At 38.2% G+C, this 18,082-nt stretch overlaps 1 protein-coding gene across 3 annotated transcripts in view; it reads left to right on the forward strand.

Annotated features, from left to right (window-relative positions):
• The first annotated feature begins 53 nt into the window (after window positions 1-53).
• MAP3K13 (mitogen-activated protein kinase kinase kinase 13) overlaps window positions 54-18,082 on the forward strand; it is a 46,590-nt gene continuing 28,561 nt past the window's right edge. Inside the window, exons 1-2 of one of the 3 annotated variants that reach the window (XM_070753100.1) lie at window positions 54-153; window positions 5,963-6,075. The gene's annotated coding sequence lies outside the window, so the exon portion shown is untranslated. The other 2 variants (XR_011559214.1, XM_070753101.1) reach the window with 2 other exon arrangements.

Raw genomic sequence — 18,082 nt, forward strand, 5'->3', positions numbered from 1 at the left:
AGTACATTTATCAAAAGCGAATTTATAGGTGGCAGCACACTAGCTGTACTCTTCTCTGTCAGGTGATGCCGGAAGTGACGCGATGTTGACGGCCCGGCAGGTGGGAGGAGGACCAATGGCCGACGGTGGCCGATTTAAGACGGCGTTCAGGCAGTAAGTAACGGGCGCCGCGAAATGAACCCTTCGGGAACGCGCGTCTCTCTGGTTAGGGCCGGGGCTCGGCGGTTTCCGTTAGCGGGGGCATCGGGTAGCGCTTCGGACTATTCAGGGCTACCTGCGCTGGATTCTTTTTTCTTTTCTTTTCTTTTTTGCTTTTGCTTTGCTGTGTCTTGTTGGCCGAAGGAGTGTTTTCACCTTTGACATGGATACCTGGCTACGTGGTAGGGGCAGGACCGCCGTAGTCGTTGCAGCACCGGGTCTGCAGATTCGCACCATCAGGCGCACAATCGCCTGTGTCCGTTATTGATCAGACAGAAGCTAAAGCATGTTTTGCAACATTTGCTTTTGTTTGCACACTTAGGGATCTTTATTTAGAAAGCGATCGTGCTCCTCTTCCACTGATGGGATGGGGGGTAGTGGGGTGATGATACTTGAGAATTAAAAAAAATGTTACAAAACCTTAAACAAAACCTGTTAAAAACCTTACACATTCCACAGTATGTTATTCTGCAGCATAAGGAAAGCATAACTATCTTAACCTTTTTTGGGGGGGAGGGAGTAGCTCAAACTGTGTAGGTTTCACTAAGTCTAAAATAGGTTCCACTAAGTCTGAAATGCTCTACCTGATCCAGTTGTCTCAGCTACAGTTTTTCACAATTTCAGTCACAAATTGACTTCCCTCTATTGACCACTTCATACTTAGAGGGGGCATGCATAAGTGCGCTAATGTGCCTATTGTCCCTGTCTTTGTATTTTTTTCCCTTTATTCTTTTTTCCTTTTATTGGTTTTGTTTGACAAATTTGAACAAATGAATAGATCCAACCTACAAAAAGTTCAGTGGAATTAATTCTTAGGTAAGTATGCAGAAGGTTTCATCAGCTGAGTACATGACAGTGGTAACTGCACTTAAACGTCCTTTGTTCTACAAAACATCGGGATGTGAAGGAATAATAGCACTACTTCCTAGCTGTAATAGCATTATAACACATTCCTCCAAGGCGAAAGTAAGATAAAACATGGGCATATATGAGTAAGAAACTTTGTTGATTTGTAGTTTTGTTATAATAGAACATGATTTGATCTTTGTATATGAATTGGCCCACGTTAGCTGTATTCTCTCAGTTCTAACAAGACTTGGGTTAAATAAATCCAAGATTTCATCTGTTTGACATGAAAACTAGGGCAAAAATAAATGAATTGATTATAAATACAGTAATGAGATTACTTATAGTATTGTGCATTTTCTTACTGCCTCCCCCCTTATTGTGGGTGAATACCTAAAGTAGATAAAGGACATGGGTTATGTTTGAAATGGAGTACTACTGTAAAAGAGAAGCATTTTTAATATCATAGGAAGGCACTAAAAGTTCTATCAAGCATTTAGCATATTCCACTCACACTGTATTTTGGAAGTGATACAAGTGTAATGACTATCTAAATAAGTGGTAACTAAAAACTTTAAAATAGTGCCTACAGATTGTACCTCATCTCTGAACACTTTGTAACACTTTTCCAGTATGCCTTGCAAAACAGAAGTAACATTATAAAATGAGAATGCCTTTCTAATTACCGGTAGTTCTGATCGTGTACTCATCTATTATACTTTTAAAAGAAACCTTTGTCTTGAATTAATTTACACAATTTTAAGTGCTAGCAAATATATTCCTTATGCCTTGGCAAAAGGAAAGAACTTATTATTTATTTGCTATATTTTCTGTTATAAATCTGTTTAGAAGAAATCTAAAATAATTAACATAGCACTAAGCTAGAAATTTTGTTTTGTTTAAAGTTCTCAACTTACCCCAAGTAAGAAAATAATTTTTGTCAATATATATATAATGGTTATATTGTTTATAGCTGAACTTGAAATCTTGATTTATTCTTAGTTTAAGCCTTTTACTAATTTGCAAAAGTGTGCTGCGTAAGCAGTTAAAGAAAACATTCAGCTAAATTACAGTTTCTTTTCCCAAATCCTTTATTCTCTTGCCAGTAGTTCTTGACTTGACTTTCTTTACTGAGTCATGACGTCCAAACTTAAATATTGTCTCTATGAAATATAACAAAAATAGTTATTGTAGAAAACGGAGGTCAAAAAAATAGTCCCAGGAAAAATATATCCTATGTAAAAATCCCACAAGCACACCCATTGACTCACAAATAACATAGTATATGTTTCTATGCTGTCAATTTGTATAAGCAGATTTTCAAGATGGGTTTACCAAACCAGCTCCTATTAATAAAAAATAGATGTACATTCCTAGCTGTTGTGTATAGCAGAAAAAGAGAAAAAGTTATCTAAGCATGTAAGACTCCAGTAAAAGCCATATGACATTGCATATCATTGCATGTGACAAAAATATGTAAATAGCACAAATTATGCAATTTACATCTGGCACATCGTGATTGAAATGATGTGCATAGTACACAATTTCTATAATTATTGTCTTAAAATATGGGGAGATATCAGAAAAGAGGCAAAAACTCCTATCCTTCCTACCTTTTACTCCTTGGGAATCTGCTATAATTTTTGTCAATAATGTCAATATATATATAATGGTTACATTGCTTATAGCTGAACTTGAAATCTTGATTTATTCTTAGTTTAAGCCTTTCTCCTAATTTGCAAAAGTGTGCTGCGTAAGCAGTTATAATATCCATAATTTTATCTGCAATATTTTTGCAAATTTTACGTGTGTGCGCACAAATACCAGTAAAAATACATATTTATTAAATAAACCCAGAATCACATAATGCACAGTACATATAGTTAGACATCATACAGTAAATAGTATGCCTATGTTAATTAATTGATTTCCTTTGGGTTGGTCAACCAATTTGCTTTGTCAATTTTTCTATCTCCACTAGTATAGGTTGAAATAATTTTAAGATTACTTGAAGGATTTGGTGAAGTTATCCAGTCTGGAATGTCTTTGGAGGCCAGCAGTTAGGCACCTTCAATGCACACTTAGAGCAATCCTGCACTATTTAAAGTGCCAAACCTAGAAATGCTTTGACTAGTGCTGTGTGAGGACCAGGGGTGAATTTTTCCCCTGCCGGTTCTGTGGGTGTGGCTTATTTTGTGGACATGGCTTGGAAGTCAGGTGTGGCTTCAGGTAGGTGTGGCCATGTGACTGGGTGGGCATGGCCAGGTTGCCATGTGAATGGGTGGGTGTGGCCAATTTAGCAATCCATTTTGCCAGGGAGCAGGGGGTTGGACTAGATGACCTCTGAGGTCCCTTCCAGCCTTGGCTCTGCTGTTTCAAAGCATCCTCTGAAGCTGTGTCTAGTGCCAGACAAGTTTGTGGTCCTCTCTTCCTCCCCTCCTCTTTCTTTTGTGGGAAGCAACCCCTCCAAATAAAACATTGCTCATAATAAAAAGGCTCACAGAAAAACAAGGAAAAATCAACCTGCTAACAAAGAACCTGCCTGAAACTCATTCCACATTCTTGCCTGATAGAGATAATGAGATAATGATAGTATAGAAAGTGGAAGCCTGAAAGTCATTTAGCCGCAATGAAAATCACCCAAACCCCTTTAGAAACACAAAGCCCATATTGCACAAACCCCCAAACTTCAAAAACATAGAACCATATTAGAAGATTTCCTTTTATCCAATGCTGTCACTTTGCTTCTGCAATTAAAAACAACTTTCTGAGCAGTTTCCGAAGGCTTTTCAATAGCAGGAGTCTCCAAATAGAATAGAATAGAATTATTTCCTTTCTTTCTTTCTTTCCTTCCTTCCCTATCTATCTATCTATCTATCTATCTATCTATCTATCTATCTCTATTTGATTTTTTATGCTGCCCTTCTCCTTAGACTCAGGGTGGCTTACAACACTTATTGTTGCTCAGGTGTGATTGCATGCACAAGGAATTTGTCTTTGGTTCCTATGGTCTCAGTGTACATAAAAGAAAAAGATACATTTGTCAAGAATCATGAGGTACAACAATGATTGTCATAGTGGCCAAATACGCAATGAGGAAACAATATTAATATAGTCATACAGTTTGCAATATTAACACTTGTGGACCTCAACTCCCAGAATTCCTTAGCCATGCGGCTAAGTTTTGAAACTCCTGATTTAAAGCAACAGCAATTTATTTATTTATTTATTATATTTTTTATTTGTTTATTTATTTCAGGGGAACCAGCAGGGGGGAAAAGGCTTTAAAACGTTTTTTAAAAAACCAGGAAGTGATGATGTCGGGGTGGGTAGGAGGAGCCTTGCACTGCCATTGCTACTGGGCAGTATAGAAATAGAGGTAGGTAGGTAGATAGATAGAGAGACAGATAGATAGATAGATAAATGGCTGGTAGGCTTTTGAGCAAGAGTAGTTTGGTGACAGATGATCTCATCTAGATGTTTCAGGTAAAAGGGAATGGAGGGAATACAAAGACCTGTGATACTCCTCAAAGCAGGAACTGTAAGTTGGACCTCTCATTTCCCTTTAATACTGATTGGGACTGGCCTCAGAGAGAAGAGGTGAACAAGCACAAAATTGTCCTCTTATTTTCTAAGAGGCCCACAAAGGATATTATGGTGAATGGTATCAAAAGCCGCTTAGAGATCAAGAAGAGCAAGATGTACACACCATCACCATTCCACTCCCATCAGAGATCATCCAATGCCATTTTGATCTCCTATCAGACCTGAAACCTGACTGAAAATGGATCCAGAGAATCCATTTCTTTCTCAGGATCCACTGGAGTTGCAATTCCACCATGTTCTCAACTACCTTTTCCAAAAAAGAGATGGGAAATTGGACTAAAATTGTCCAATGGTAGGCTTATTGAATAAGAGAAAAACAAGCTGGGAATACCTCCTCCAACAAGAATAAATTCCCCATTGCTTGGACCCACCACATGATACCTCCAGAGCAGCCTTAACAAGCCAGGAGAAGCATATACATACAGGTGGTAGCATTTGTGTTGCAATGATCCCTGTCCACTTCTTTATGTCCAACAAACCATTCCGAGATAACTAGATAGTTCTGCTCTCTGGGCATCTCTACAGAACTTGTACCACACTTGATACCCAACTGGAACAAATCAAAGTGAATTTATCCTCCAGATGCCTGGAGAATTTCTCTACACAGCCCTGTAGATGGAACTCTAGGATGCTGCCCCTCTCTACTTTCTAATGAGAGTATGAACCCATCAATGGACTGGCATTCTGTAGGTTCAATAAGAGCAAAGTACTGATGCCAGGCTGCTCTTACTGCTGCCACAAGGTCAACCTTAATAGCAACCTTAGCTCAGGTTTGGTTGAGTTTGTTCTTTGTTTTCTCTCAGTGATGCCACAGGCATCTCTTTTCAACTATCTCAACTCCTCTCTAAACATGTGGTATAATGGGAGGGATGGGTCAGAAGAGGCTGCCTAGGTGACCTCTTATTCCAGGCAGCTGCCAGGGCCTCTGCAGGACCATGTAGCAAATTGGAAGGTATTTCTCCCAATTTTCTTTGAAATCCAGTTTGACCCATCAGGCATGGACCAATTGAATGAGTACAGTCTCCATGTGGAGGGAGGAGGGAGCCCAAGAGAATCTCAGTGACCAGGATGTGATATGACCATTATTATGATATCTCGGATCACATTGTTATTCTCCAATTAAAAAACCAAGTCCTTGTAGAATGACTTGGGAGATAACAGATCTAGAGATATATATAATATAATAATGTGGCACAGAAATGTGTCCTAATAGTAATCTAAGTTATAAATGGATAAAACAAACTCAGACAATGTTATATGGTAATGTATTTGGCTAACTACATACATTTAACTTATTGAAATTGCCTTCTAGTTTGCACAAATCCACATTTTGGAAGGAAGTGGCAGGCAGATGCAATCAGCTGGAATGCAATAAAATGAGCCATGGATTGTTGCCTTTGTATTGGAATTCACGATTTGAGAATGGTAAGTGATGATTTTTTTATTCTGTGTAATATTCTAGAGACATAAAATACTTTTTGAAGAGGAAATGCATAGGTAGTCCTCAACGTACGACCACAATTGAACCAACATTTCTGTTGCTAAGTGAGACATTTTAAGTGAGTTTTGCCCCATTTTATGACCTTTTTTCCACAATTGTTAAGTGAATCTGGCTTCCCCATTGACTTTGCTTCTCAGAAGGTTGCAAAAGATGGTTATATGATCCTAGGACACTGCAACAGTCATAAATATCAGTCAGTTGCCAAGCTTTTGAATTTTGATCACTTGGCTATGGGGATTCCGAGATCGTAAATGAGGACAACGGTCATAAATGTGAAAAAATGGTCATAAGTAACTTTTTTCAGTGCCATTGTAATTTGCAAAGGTTACTAAATGAACTGTTGTTATTAAAATAATCTCATGGGAATTTATTAAATGTTTGCTAATCAAGGCTTCCTTATATTAAGAAAATAACTGAGGCTGACATTAATATAGTATGTATAACTTCATTTTATTTATTTGGCAGTTTTTCAGTCCTAAAAGACTTTGGGCAAAGAGCTACAAAATCATAATCTATAAATAGAGACCATAATTGAATCAGTACCACAAAACAATAACTAATTATATTGAAAACTTATGGTACTCTTCCCCAGTCATCTCAGACCAAATTAGAATAGGAATTATCTTGATTTATTCAGATTAAGAATTGCTTTTAAATACTGTATATTTGACTTTGTAATATATAAAAAAGTATCAATATGGGAAATTTAAAATAAAACATAATTAAAAATGGGGGCATAATGATTCATTATGATGAACAATAACCGTTTCCTTCAGTAATGTTAATATAATAAAATATATTTATGTAGTAAAAGATCTAGTTGTACTCGAGGATAAAATAAATAAAATAAGTTTGATATAAAAGTATGGACAAGATTTAGAAGGGCTTTTGAAACAAGATTAGATGATAGGTAAAATAGGAACCAAGCTACACTAAGTTAACCTACTAAACTGAGCTTTGCCAATTGGAGTGAATTTAGCTTTGAAAACATTTTTCTTTTAATACAATTATTACAATTGTTCAAAGTATTTCTAGATATTGGCTAGAAAGTCTTAATAACTACGTTGTCCAAAATAACCAGCATAGTGCATTTTCCCTTTTCATTTTATTTTGATTTTCACTTTATGTTTTTGTTTTTGTCGTAGGGGCATTTTAAAAAAAACAATTACTCATGTGATTAGATTGATATTCTATCATTCTAAAGTCTTACAATCAATCTTGTAGACCTTCCATTGACCAAAGTAGTTTGAAAGACTGAGGTTCTTGTACAGTGCGGGTTATAAAATTGTTTTGCTGCAATTGGTAATCTGTTATAATAATTGATCTTAGAAAACAAAGAGAAGGGCAGAAGATTGATAGTAAGAAAATGTGATGACTTGCCAAATACTCACACACAAGGAAGTAACATATAGAACACAATGTCTTGGCTTCCCTAGTGTTGTTTGATTTCCTGTGTGTTGAACTCAACCTTTGTACCCTTAAATAAGGCTTATCAACCAGCAGTTAAAATAATAAACCTGAACTGGACAGAAAATCCCCAAGGCTTTTGAAATCAGATAAATTGTGTAGAAAAATCAGACAAATGAGTCCTGATCAGACAAAGTTTATTAATTAAAGGTAATAAGTGGAACAGAAATAGCCTGACAACAAACAATGATTTTTAAAAAAAATAGTCTCCAATTCACTTGACTGTTATCACATACTGGTTGAATTGTTCTAGAAAATGAACCAAGTACAGTTGTTAGATAGGGTAAACGAAAGAGGCAGACAGAAGTGACTTCAAAACAACTACTCTTTATTTGGCAACTATTTACAACCCAATAAGGCTCTGTTTGACAGCCAGCCCTTTTGCAAGGAGCTGCCAGACAGTCTAGCCAATCAGCAGTCAGTATTTTTCCTCCAGAATGGAGGAACTGACTGAAGTCTATGTGCTTCAGTCTGAGAATGTAACACCCCTCCCCTCTTATTTCGGCCTGTGCAGCTCAGTCAGAGCTAGGTGAGCTAGCTCATGACAAAATATATCCGATTGAGATTGCCCAGCAAAAAGCTAGGGCCAAAATTCTTAGGGCCCTTCCCAATAGTCAAAATAATAAACCCGGTTACCGTACAGCTTGCATTGCCTAGAATATTGGGGAAAATCCATCCGGAGTTTCTCTGCAGTTCACTAAAATTGTGACAAGATCTGAATTAAGGCCACAAACCCAGCAAAGACAGACAGCACTTTTATATGAAGCTGCCAGACAGTCTAGCCCAGTGATGGTGAATCTATGGCACGAATACCACAGGTGGCATGCGGAGCCCTATTTGGTGGCACGTAAGCTGTTGCCCTAGCTCAGCTCCAATGTACATGTGGTGTGCCAGCCAGTTGATTTTTGACTCGTACAGACTCTGGGGGGGTATTTTTGGCTTCGAGAGAACCTCCAGGGGGATGGGGGAGAACGTTTTTACCCTCACCTGGCTCCAGGAAGCCTTTGGAGCCTGGGGAGGGTGAAACACGAGCCTACTGAGCCCGCCAGAAGTTGGGAAACAGGCCATTTCTCCAGAGGGCCTGCGGGGGTGGGGGAAGCTGTTTTCACCCTCCCCAGGCATTGAATTATGGGTGTGGGCACTCACGTATGCTTGATAGCGTGTGCATACGTTCAGGGGGGGGGCTACTGCCTGGACCGGGGGGGGGGGGCGCAGTGGGGTAGTGAAAATGGAGGTCCACCCAGAGCACCCAATTTGCACTGAAAGATGTTAAAAGGAAATGCAGGGCGTCCTGCATAAGCCACGCCCACAGTGTAGTAGTAAAAATTTGGTAGCCCTTCACTGCCTACGTTCTTTTGGCACCCAGGGAGAAAAAGGTTCGCCATCACTAGTCTAGCCAATCAGCAGTCAGTATTTTCCCTCCAGAATGGAAGACCTGATTGAAGCTATGTGCTTCAGTCTGAGAATGTAACAACAGTGATGAAAAAACATCATGATTTTCCCTGAGAAATGAACAAGTGGATTTTCTTATTCTTCTGAGTAAGGAAAATGATGTTACAGACATTTTTAATATCAATAGCTCTAGTTTAACTGTTGGCTTTTTTAACCAGTTCAGAAAACATTGGCTTACCAATGTGTGTCCAAACTTTTAGGCTGATAAATATTTCATACTAATAGCTGGATACCTGTGCTTCGCTACGAAACTGAACTCCTTAGCATGGAGTGGAATGTATAAATTCCCAGCCCGCAGGCTGATGAGTCACGTGCTGGCATTGGCAGTTGAAACAGAATTCTTTTCAGATGGGGAGGGGGAGTAGAACATCTAACTCCTTAGCATTAGTGCATATTAATAATAATATAAGAAATAACTAATGATCTGATAGCCACTTTGAACAATCCTTTCTTAACGAGCACTTAGCAACCAAGAGGAACATACGTGCTAAGTTTCAAGTTTGTAGGTTTTATGGTTCTGGAGATTTTGTGATGATGTATGAGTGGTATTTGGCTTTTACATATATAGATTTTTCTTATACGTTTAACTGCTGCTTTATACTATTCATAAACAGTTGTATTTCTAATAAGTTGTTTTTGTATACATATATGTCTTGCTGTTCCCTTTCAGGTTTATAAATACTATGCAGAGCGAAAGAAAGAAATAGTAAGCAAAAAAATAAATAAAGGCAGGAAATAAAAGAAAATGAAATTTTACTAAATCTGGTTTCTGTATATTTCCATGTGCTTTTACCCATGGAAGCCATGCTTTCTAACAACATAGACAGAGTAATGTATTATCTTTTTAAATTTAAACTTCTCACCTCTGTCTTCTTGGATATCTGATTTATTTCATCAAACCTCAGCTTTTCCAGTCTATCCTTTCATCTTGATTGTTTCACTCTTCCTTCATAAATTTATCATTTATTCTCCCTGAAAGAGCACATTGCCATAATACACTTATTTTGTTCTTATACTTATTTTGTGCTTTCATTCTGCACTCATTTGTTCTTGACTGTGTTTGTGTTACCACATATATTTACTATCTTTCTATGAGGATCTGTAAGTCTTAAACTTTCTTAACCCACATCCCTGTTAGAAAACTTCTGCCAAATTATACAAATCAATTTATTTGCTCTGTTTTTCACCATGTATGTATATAATGTCAGTCCTTTGAAGTAGGCCAGGTCAAGAACACTCCAAGAATAGTAGGACATTTTACTGTTGTACGGTAACAGAATCCTACAAGGCTGTCCACTTTCTATCCCATCATATGGTAAACAAAATCAAAGTGGGGTTATTTTGAGTGACTTTCTTAGATATACCACACTTTGACCTCTAGAGTAGATCTAGTAGATCTAATAGATCTTGTTCAAATCTCAGCTTCTTTCATTAGTGGCTCATTCTTTCCTTTCTCAGGGACAACTATAAACTCTTTTATATTATCTCCGCAGTTAGAATTACTCTCAATGGCTACACATTTCCTCCTGTTTCTCTCACTTGCAATGTATAAATCTGGCAGAGTAGACTCAGATGAAAGTTCCTCCCTTCCCCTCCCAACACTAGAAGGCCTAACCCCTTTTTAAAAGTGTCTGTTGATTTAAAGCTGTCTGTTGATAGTAACTGCTATTAACAGAGGCAAGTGTTGTGCAAGTACAGTATTATGAAATCTGGAATGCTGGATGTGAGGTATGGACATCTATTACCATCTTGCTCTATTTCTCTGATTTGGGATAGCCTTTCTAGTGAATGAGATACTCCTACATTTTGCTCTGTGTTCAGAATCCAGAATACATTCCAATTCATCTTTTTCTTATCCATTTACCAGGAATAGGCAAAATGTAGTGGAAAGCCACACCAAATCTCCCACAGAGGTCATCTTGCTTGTGTGCAGTTACTTATATGCAACTTTAACCAAATCTAATTGTTCTTTTAAAGGTCCCACAGAGTTGGCCTTCTCCGGGTCCCGTTGACTAAACAATGTCGTTTGGTGGGTCCCAGGGGAAGAGCCTTCTCTGTGGCGGCCCCGACCCTCTGGGACCAGCTCCCCCCTGAGATTAGAACTGCCGCCACCCTCCTTACCTTTCGTAAACTCCTTAAAACCCACCTCTGTTGTCCGGCATGGGGGAACTGATATAACTTCCCCAGGCCTATATTGTTTATGTATGGTATGTTGTGTGCATGTTTTTTAAAATTATGGGTTTTTAGTTTTAATTATTAGATTTGTATTCTACATTGTTTTTTCTATTACTGTTGTGAGCCGCCCCGAGTCTACGGAGAGGGGCGGCATACAAACTTAATAAATAAATAAATAAATAAATAAATAAATAAACTGACAGGGATGAGAAAAGGAAGTAGAGTTCTGGAAGACAAGATTATTATTTATTATTATTATTATTTATTACATTTGTATTCCCCCCTCTCCGCAGACCCGGGGCGGCTCACAACAGTAATAAAACAATATACAGTAACAAATCTAATATTAAAAGTCTAAAAACCCATTATTTAAAAAGCATACACACAAACATACCATACATAAAACTACATAGGCAAGGGGAGATGTCTGGTAGCTATAAATTCCATGGAGGAATGTATTAAAGCTGTTGTAGGAAAATTCTGGAAGAGACAACAATTCAGACCATTTGGCCTGCTGATAAAGGACATGGCACCTCAAATGCCACTAATAGCGTGTATGGTTTTTAACTATTTTAATTGTTTTAAATTGTTGGTTTTAAATTATTTTAGACTTTTTAAAAAGGGGTTTAATGTTATATGGTGTTCTGTCTGGGTGCCCCCAGACTTCAACACCAACTGGAAAAAGCAGCCAGACACGCTGGTAAAAGCAAAAGCACTTTATAGTGTGAAAAATAAACACAGAGAAAAACCTGTTCTTCCCAACAGGCAGGCTATGAGACTTCACAGCAGAGTCCTGATGGCCAGACAATACAGCAGACTTCTTGCTGGCACACCCACCACTGTAGAGAATAAGACCCACACCTTTTCCCCCCAAGGTTTCAGTATTCAAAGTCACAAACCAGAATTCCAAGACGCCAAAGATCACAGCCAGGTCCCAGGACTCCCAAAGATAATACTCCACAAGCCAGGAAGGGTGGGTCTGCCTTTTCAGCCTTTCCAGAGAGCACCACACCCAAACCCAGCTGTTGCCTCTTTAGTGCTGAAAGTACCTGGCTAATTGTCCCCTTCGTTGTGTTGCTCTTCTCTGCCGGAGATCGATTATTGCTTGTGCATTTTCATCTAAGGAATCCAGGCTGCTTGCTGGGGAGAGCTCTCTCTCGGGGGACTCTGGCTGTCCTCCCTCTCCCTCAGCCTGAGATTCCTCCTCCCCGTCTGCCTGAACCTCCTGTTCCTCATCCTCCCCCTCTGAGCAGGAAGCCGGCAGAGGATCAGCCGTTCCCTGAGGGGCCTCAGACGGAATCACAACATATGGTATGTTTTATTCCTTGATTGTGAGCCGCCCAGAGTCCCTTGGTAGTTGGGCGGCATACAAATCCAAACAAACAAATAAATAAATAAAACAAATAAATAAATATTGTTCTAGTAGTTGAATGGAGTTTGGTCTCAATTTATATTCTTGTGGTTTGCCCTGTGGGAGTGGTATTGGACCTTGTTCGATTGGGCTGTTTACTGTAAACTTGTTTGGCAGTTCCTTGATTGGGATATTGTTTACTTCTTGATTGTTGGTCTGACTGTTAATCTTGGTGTTCATCTATGCGCAAATGGATGTTGATTACTGGTGGAGAGGTGTTTTGGTCTTTTGGTTCCCTTTTTGGTTTCTTGGTTGTACAATATGTAGATGCTGTTTATTCCTATGTGTTTATTGATAGCCAATTTGTCGGAGTCCCAGGCTTCGAAGAATTCTCCAGTGTTTTTGGATGTGGCTAGGATGGTCATGGTTTCCCAGTTGAAACTATGGTTAAGTTCTCGTTTGAGGAATCTAAGACATTTCTGGCATAAGTATCATGCAAAGATAGGCTTTCTGGAAAAAGAAAATCAGGATATAGTCAGTACATTACTTCATCCAAGTTAAAAGCAAAAATTTCCTTCCTTCTATGTTTCTATGTTTCTAAACCTGGAGAAGATTGAAGGACAATTAGTCTGAGCATCTGTATATATTAACATTCCCCATGCTTGGTATTAAAAGCTGTTAAATACCCTCTTTCATACATTCATTTAATGTATCTGCTTCTCAAATCTAACAGTGAAAATGACACTCAAGCAGATCTGAAATAAGGAATGGTATCCGTATATTTCTGAAAAGCAGTGAATACTTCAAATAAAAATCTATTAGGGCAATTCACCTGAATGAAATATTATGTTTGTAACCTTCCTCTTCTTTCCCACCACTTTTTCCACATTTTTTCCTGCTAGGTAGGAGCACACAATATTAAATTAAGGATTGGTGGTATAAATATATACTATTGTAATATGCATGTTGCTATTTAAATCCTGACTGCTATGGTAATTTTGTACAAAACTATGCTACAGTTTATGCAACATGGAGGGGGGTTTTCTTTGTCATAGGTGAAAATTATGGTATGACAAGTAATACACCGAGGCACAGATATACACATCAGATGCAAAACCTGTAATGAATTTTTCAAATTCTAGCTGTGGTTTTGGAGGAACTTGCATTGAAAAAGCAATAGTTTTTTTTCTATCTTTATCTGGACTAGACATTAAATTAGAAGGCTCTTCCCTGCAAGAACAAAAAATGCTTTTATATAAATATCTAATCTATACATTTAAATTATTTACTATGTTTCATGGGCTGTATATGCAATTTTAAAACAAAATGAAGAGTGCTCCTGATAAATAAATACTATAATGATATATTAACACACAGAGAGAGAAAAAGAGAGAGAGCGCACAGACACACAAAGAGAGAGAGAGAGAGATTAATGATGAACAAAATATACATTAGGTGGCGAACAAAGCCTATTTAAGAACATTTATTTTTTTTATGTTCACTATATAGTGGAGGTATAGAGCTTTCCCATTTTGCAGTTTTGTAGCAACAATTCTATGCTTTCCATATGTTGTACCTTAGAATTCTTTATGTTGTCATCTGTTTCTATTTGCTCTGCACCCCCTCCAGCTGGCAGGGTTTATTTGATAACCCTCTGAGACTCTGTTGCCTGGGTTTGATTGGTGGTGGCTGTCCATTCTGTGATGAGGTTCCTCTGAAGAAAGGCAAGCTGTAGTTGCCTCCCTTTGATTGGCTGCTCCTCCGTTTCCCTCCCCTTCCAGGGCACACACCACCGCAGGGTTTGTTCGGGAGTCCTGAAACAGCCTCGTAGGCATCCATTCATGAATTTGTGACGTTAGTAGCTTCTGTGTTTGCAGTGGGGTTGCAGGATTGTGTGGGTGGAATTTCCTTTCTTGGCTTTTATTGAGCAGGTTTGTCGTTTGCTAACTCTCCATAAAATGAGGAGATGGAGCATAGTTGTATAATGTTCCTGTCATTGTAAGTATACATTGGTAAAAATCTGTCTTATTTCAAGGTCTCTGCTTGCAGAAGGACCAATGTTATGCTGTTAATTGTTCATTTCAAAAGATGGGATAGATTTGTCTGTCGATACAATAGAAAAGATGTTGGAAGGCATATTAAAGCCGAGAATATTTTTGTATTAGGCAGCAGTCTGTATTTTACTTCTCTGTGGAGCTATTATAGATATATCGCATTTGCAATTTGGCACATTATGCAGAGATCTTTCTCCGTTTCGAAAACAGAACAGGATGAATTTTAATAATTATTTGACATGCAGGGCATCACGAGAATACCAAGAGAAATAACTGCAATTGGTTTCACAACAGCAGGCTTCCTCCCCCTCTCCCTCTTTTTCCTTTGTGAAAATGTAATCTGATTGTCTGCTGAAATGGCTTCAGAATCCTTTTTAATACAGTCTAAAATCTAGCATTAACAGTTTTAACAGTGTGTTTTGGATTGAGGGAAAAAGCATGCTACCCATTTATTTCTTAAGATGTATCATTGCTATAAACAAACTGATTTTTAACTATTTGGGTTAATGGCTAGATTTATTCATTCATATACAATCAGCTCTTTTAAGAGCAGATATTTTGCATTATATCATTAGCTTTTTTTAAAAAAAAGAATTCTAAATCTCAATATGTTGTCAGTCCCTGCTGTTTTCAAAGGCTCTAGCATTGTATTTCATATATAATTCCAATCTGTTTCTATCAATTGATGGTCAGTATGTGATGCCCCTTCTGGGAATTGTTTGCAGTAGGAGCTACTGAGGTCAGTCAAAAATCATTGTGAATAATGCCATCGGCAACCATTAAAGAATATGCTCCAAAGTACTGTATAGATACTGTATAGAAATATATAGATACTATATAGCAATGGAAGAAGCAATGTTTGATAACTACTTTAAAGGGAATAATTTTAACTGCTCTTTGTCTTAAGCATTTTATTTATTAATTATTTTATTTATTATTTAGATTTGTATGCTGCCCCTCTCCGCAGACTTGGGGCGGCTCACAACAGAACAAAACAATTCATGACAAATCTAAATTATAGTTTAAAATATTTTTTAAAAACCCATTTACTAAATAAACATACATACAAACATACCATGCATAAATTGTATATGCCCGGGGGAGATGTCTCAATTCCCCCATGCCTGACGACAAAGGTGGGTTTTAAGGAGCTTACTAAAGGCAAGGAGACTAGGGGCAGTTCTAATCTCTGGGTGGAGTTGGTTCCAGAGGGCCGGGGCCGCCACAGAGAAGGCTCTTCCCCTGGGGCCCGCCAACCGACATTGTTTAATTGACGGGACTCGGAGAAGGCCCACTCTGCATTTATTGCTGCATTTATTGCTCTGATTGGAAATATTAGTAAGACTGTCTTTTTAATAGTATATTTAGAACAGAAGGCAGGCAACAATATAAAAACTGATTGTTTGCAGTGTTTGGACAAACTAGCTTTTCTTCAAGCTGAGGCATGTTTTCCTGAACACCTGATATTCTTTCTTTCTTCTATCCCAGTTGGTTAATATGGATCTACTCAGCGTACTCTGCTGTGAGGAACAAATTTTATTTATTTTTTATTTATTAATTGGATTTATATGCCGCCCCTCTCCAAATGTTAGCTGTCATAAAATTAATTTAAATTTATGGTTTTTGATGATTTTTTTTTAATGTTAAATATTAATTTTAGGCTAAAACTAGCTTCTTCAGCTCTAATAATAGTGCAGCTGATTATAAAGAGGATACTTTTGAAACATGACTTAGTTTCAAAGCTTAAAACCTGTAAATTGAATCAAACTAAGGCAATCAATCATTATCTACGGTATTTATGAAACTTTATTACCTACCATAATCCAAGGACTCTCAATAGTTTCTATGATATAGACTAGGGGTGGGCAATTAATTTTGCCATGGGGCCGCATGAGAAATTGGGATGGTTTTAGAGGGCCAGATTAATATAATTAACTCAGTTCTACCCAATACTGTATATTATTGGGTAGAACTGAGTTAATTATATTATAATTATAAATTAATTGCCCACCCCTTCCTTCCTTCTTGTTCCCTCCATTTCTCCTTCCTTCCATTCTTCTCCAGATGGAGGGAAGCTTCTGTCTTTCTGATTTTCTCTGCCTTTTATTTCTGCTTTTGGGCAGTTCTTTACTTCTCTTTCAAAATATTCCTTTCAGGTGCCTCTCTTCAACTGACCTACATTGTCAGTTGAGAAAACATAGTGGAGGCTTTGCCTGAAAATAGGTTTGGATTCCTTTTCTTCCTCCTCCTCCCCTTTTCCCCCTGAGAGGTGGGGTGGGGGGGTTTGCTTTAAATTTCTTGGAAAGGCCAATGAAACCAATGAACAATTAAAAAATGAGCATTTATTGGACTTTTGCAAAAGGAAATGGAAAGAGAATGTCTCCTTCCTCCCTCCCTCCCTCCTTTTCTCCTCCCTCCCTCCATTTCTCCTCCCTTCCTTCTTTCCTCCCTCCATTTCTCCTTCCCTCCTCCCTCCCTCCCTCCATTTCTTCTTCCTTCCTCCATTTCTCCTTCCTTCCTTCCTCCCTCCATTTCTCCTTCCTTCCTTCCAACCTCCGCGGGCCAGTCACAGACAGCAGGCGGGCCGCATCCGGCCCCCAGGCCGCACTTTGCCCAAGTCTGATATAGACAGTTAATTATGAACCAAGGTGGCGCAGTGGGTAGAGTGCAGTAACGCAGGCCACTAAAGCTAACTGCTAGATCTGAAGGTCAGCGGTTCAAATCTCATCACCCGCTCAAGGTTGACTCAGTCTTCCATCCGTCCAAGGTGGGTAAAATGAGGACCCAGATTGTGGGGACAATATGCTGGCTCTGTTAAAAAGGGCTATTGCTAACATGTTGTAAGCCGCCCTGAGTCTAAGGAGAAGGGTGGCATAAAAAATTGAATGAATGAATGAATGAATGAATGAATGAATGAATGAATGAATAAATAAATAAATAAATAAATAAATAAAATCCATGATACATTTAGAAGTCAAAATCATAAATCAAGAATCATCTTACCAATCACAAAAATAAAACAGGCAAAGAATAAACATAAGGATACAAGATGGCAAAGTCATGATATCAGCTGAAGTCTTTATCATTCTTCTAAAAGATGTAAGGGCAGGTCAAACCTTGCTGGAAAGAATATGAAACGTGCCCCATCATACATAAATGGTACTAGCCAGATGCCTCTTTTATAATATTGGCATTAATCACAACAAAACCAAGTTACCATAGTTTAGTTCATTTTTAACCTGCTGATAATTTGATGGGTTGGAGTGTAATAGAAAGCCAAGCAAGTTAATAAATACCTAAAATAATTGCTTCTTAAGAAAATCCTTAATTCTAATTTTTAAATCTATGGGCAATCCAAAAGATGCATGTTCTAAGCATAGTCTTTAGTATCTCACCGTATCACAAAGTTATTTCTTGCACGTTACTTACACT

The sequence above is a fragment of the Erythrolamprus reginae genome, chromosome 5, assembly GCF_031021105.1.
Source record: "Erythrolamprus reginae isolate rEryReg1 chromosome 5, rEryReg1.hap1, whole genome shotgun sequence".
Classification (NCBI taxonomy): domain Eukaryota; kingdom Metazoa; phylum Chordata; class Lepidosauria; order Squamata; family Dipsadidae; genus Erythrolamprus; species Erythrolamprus reginae.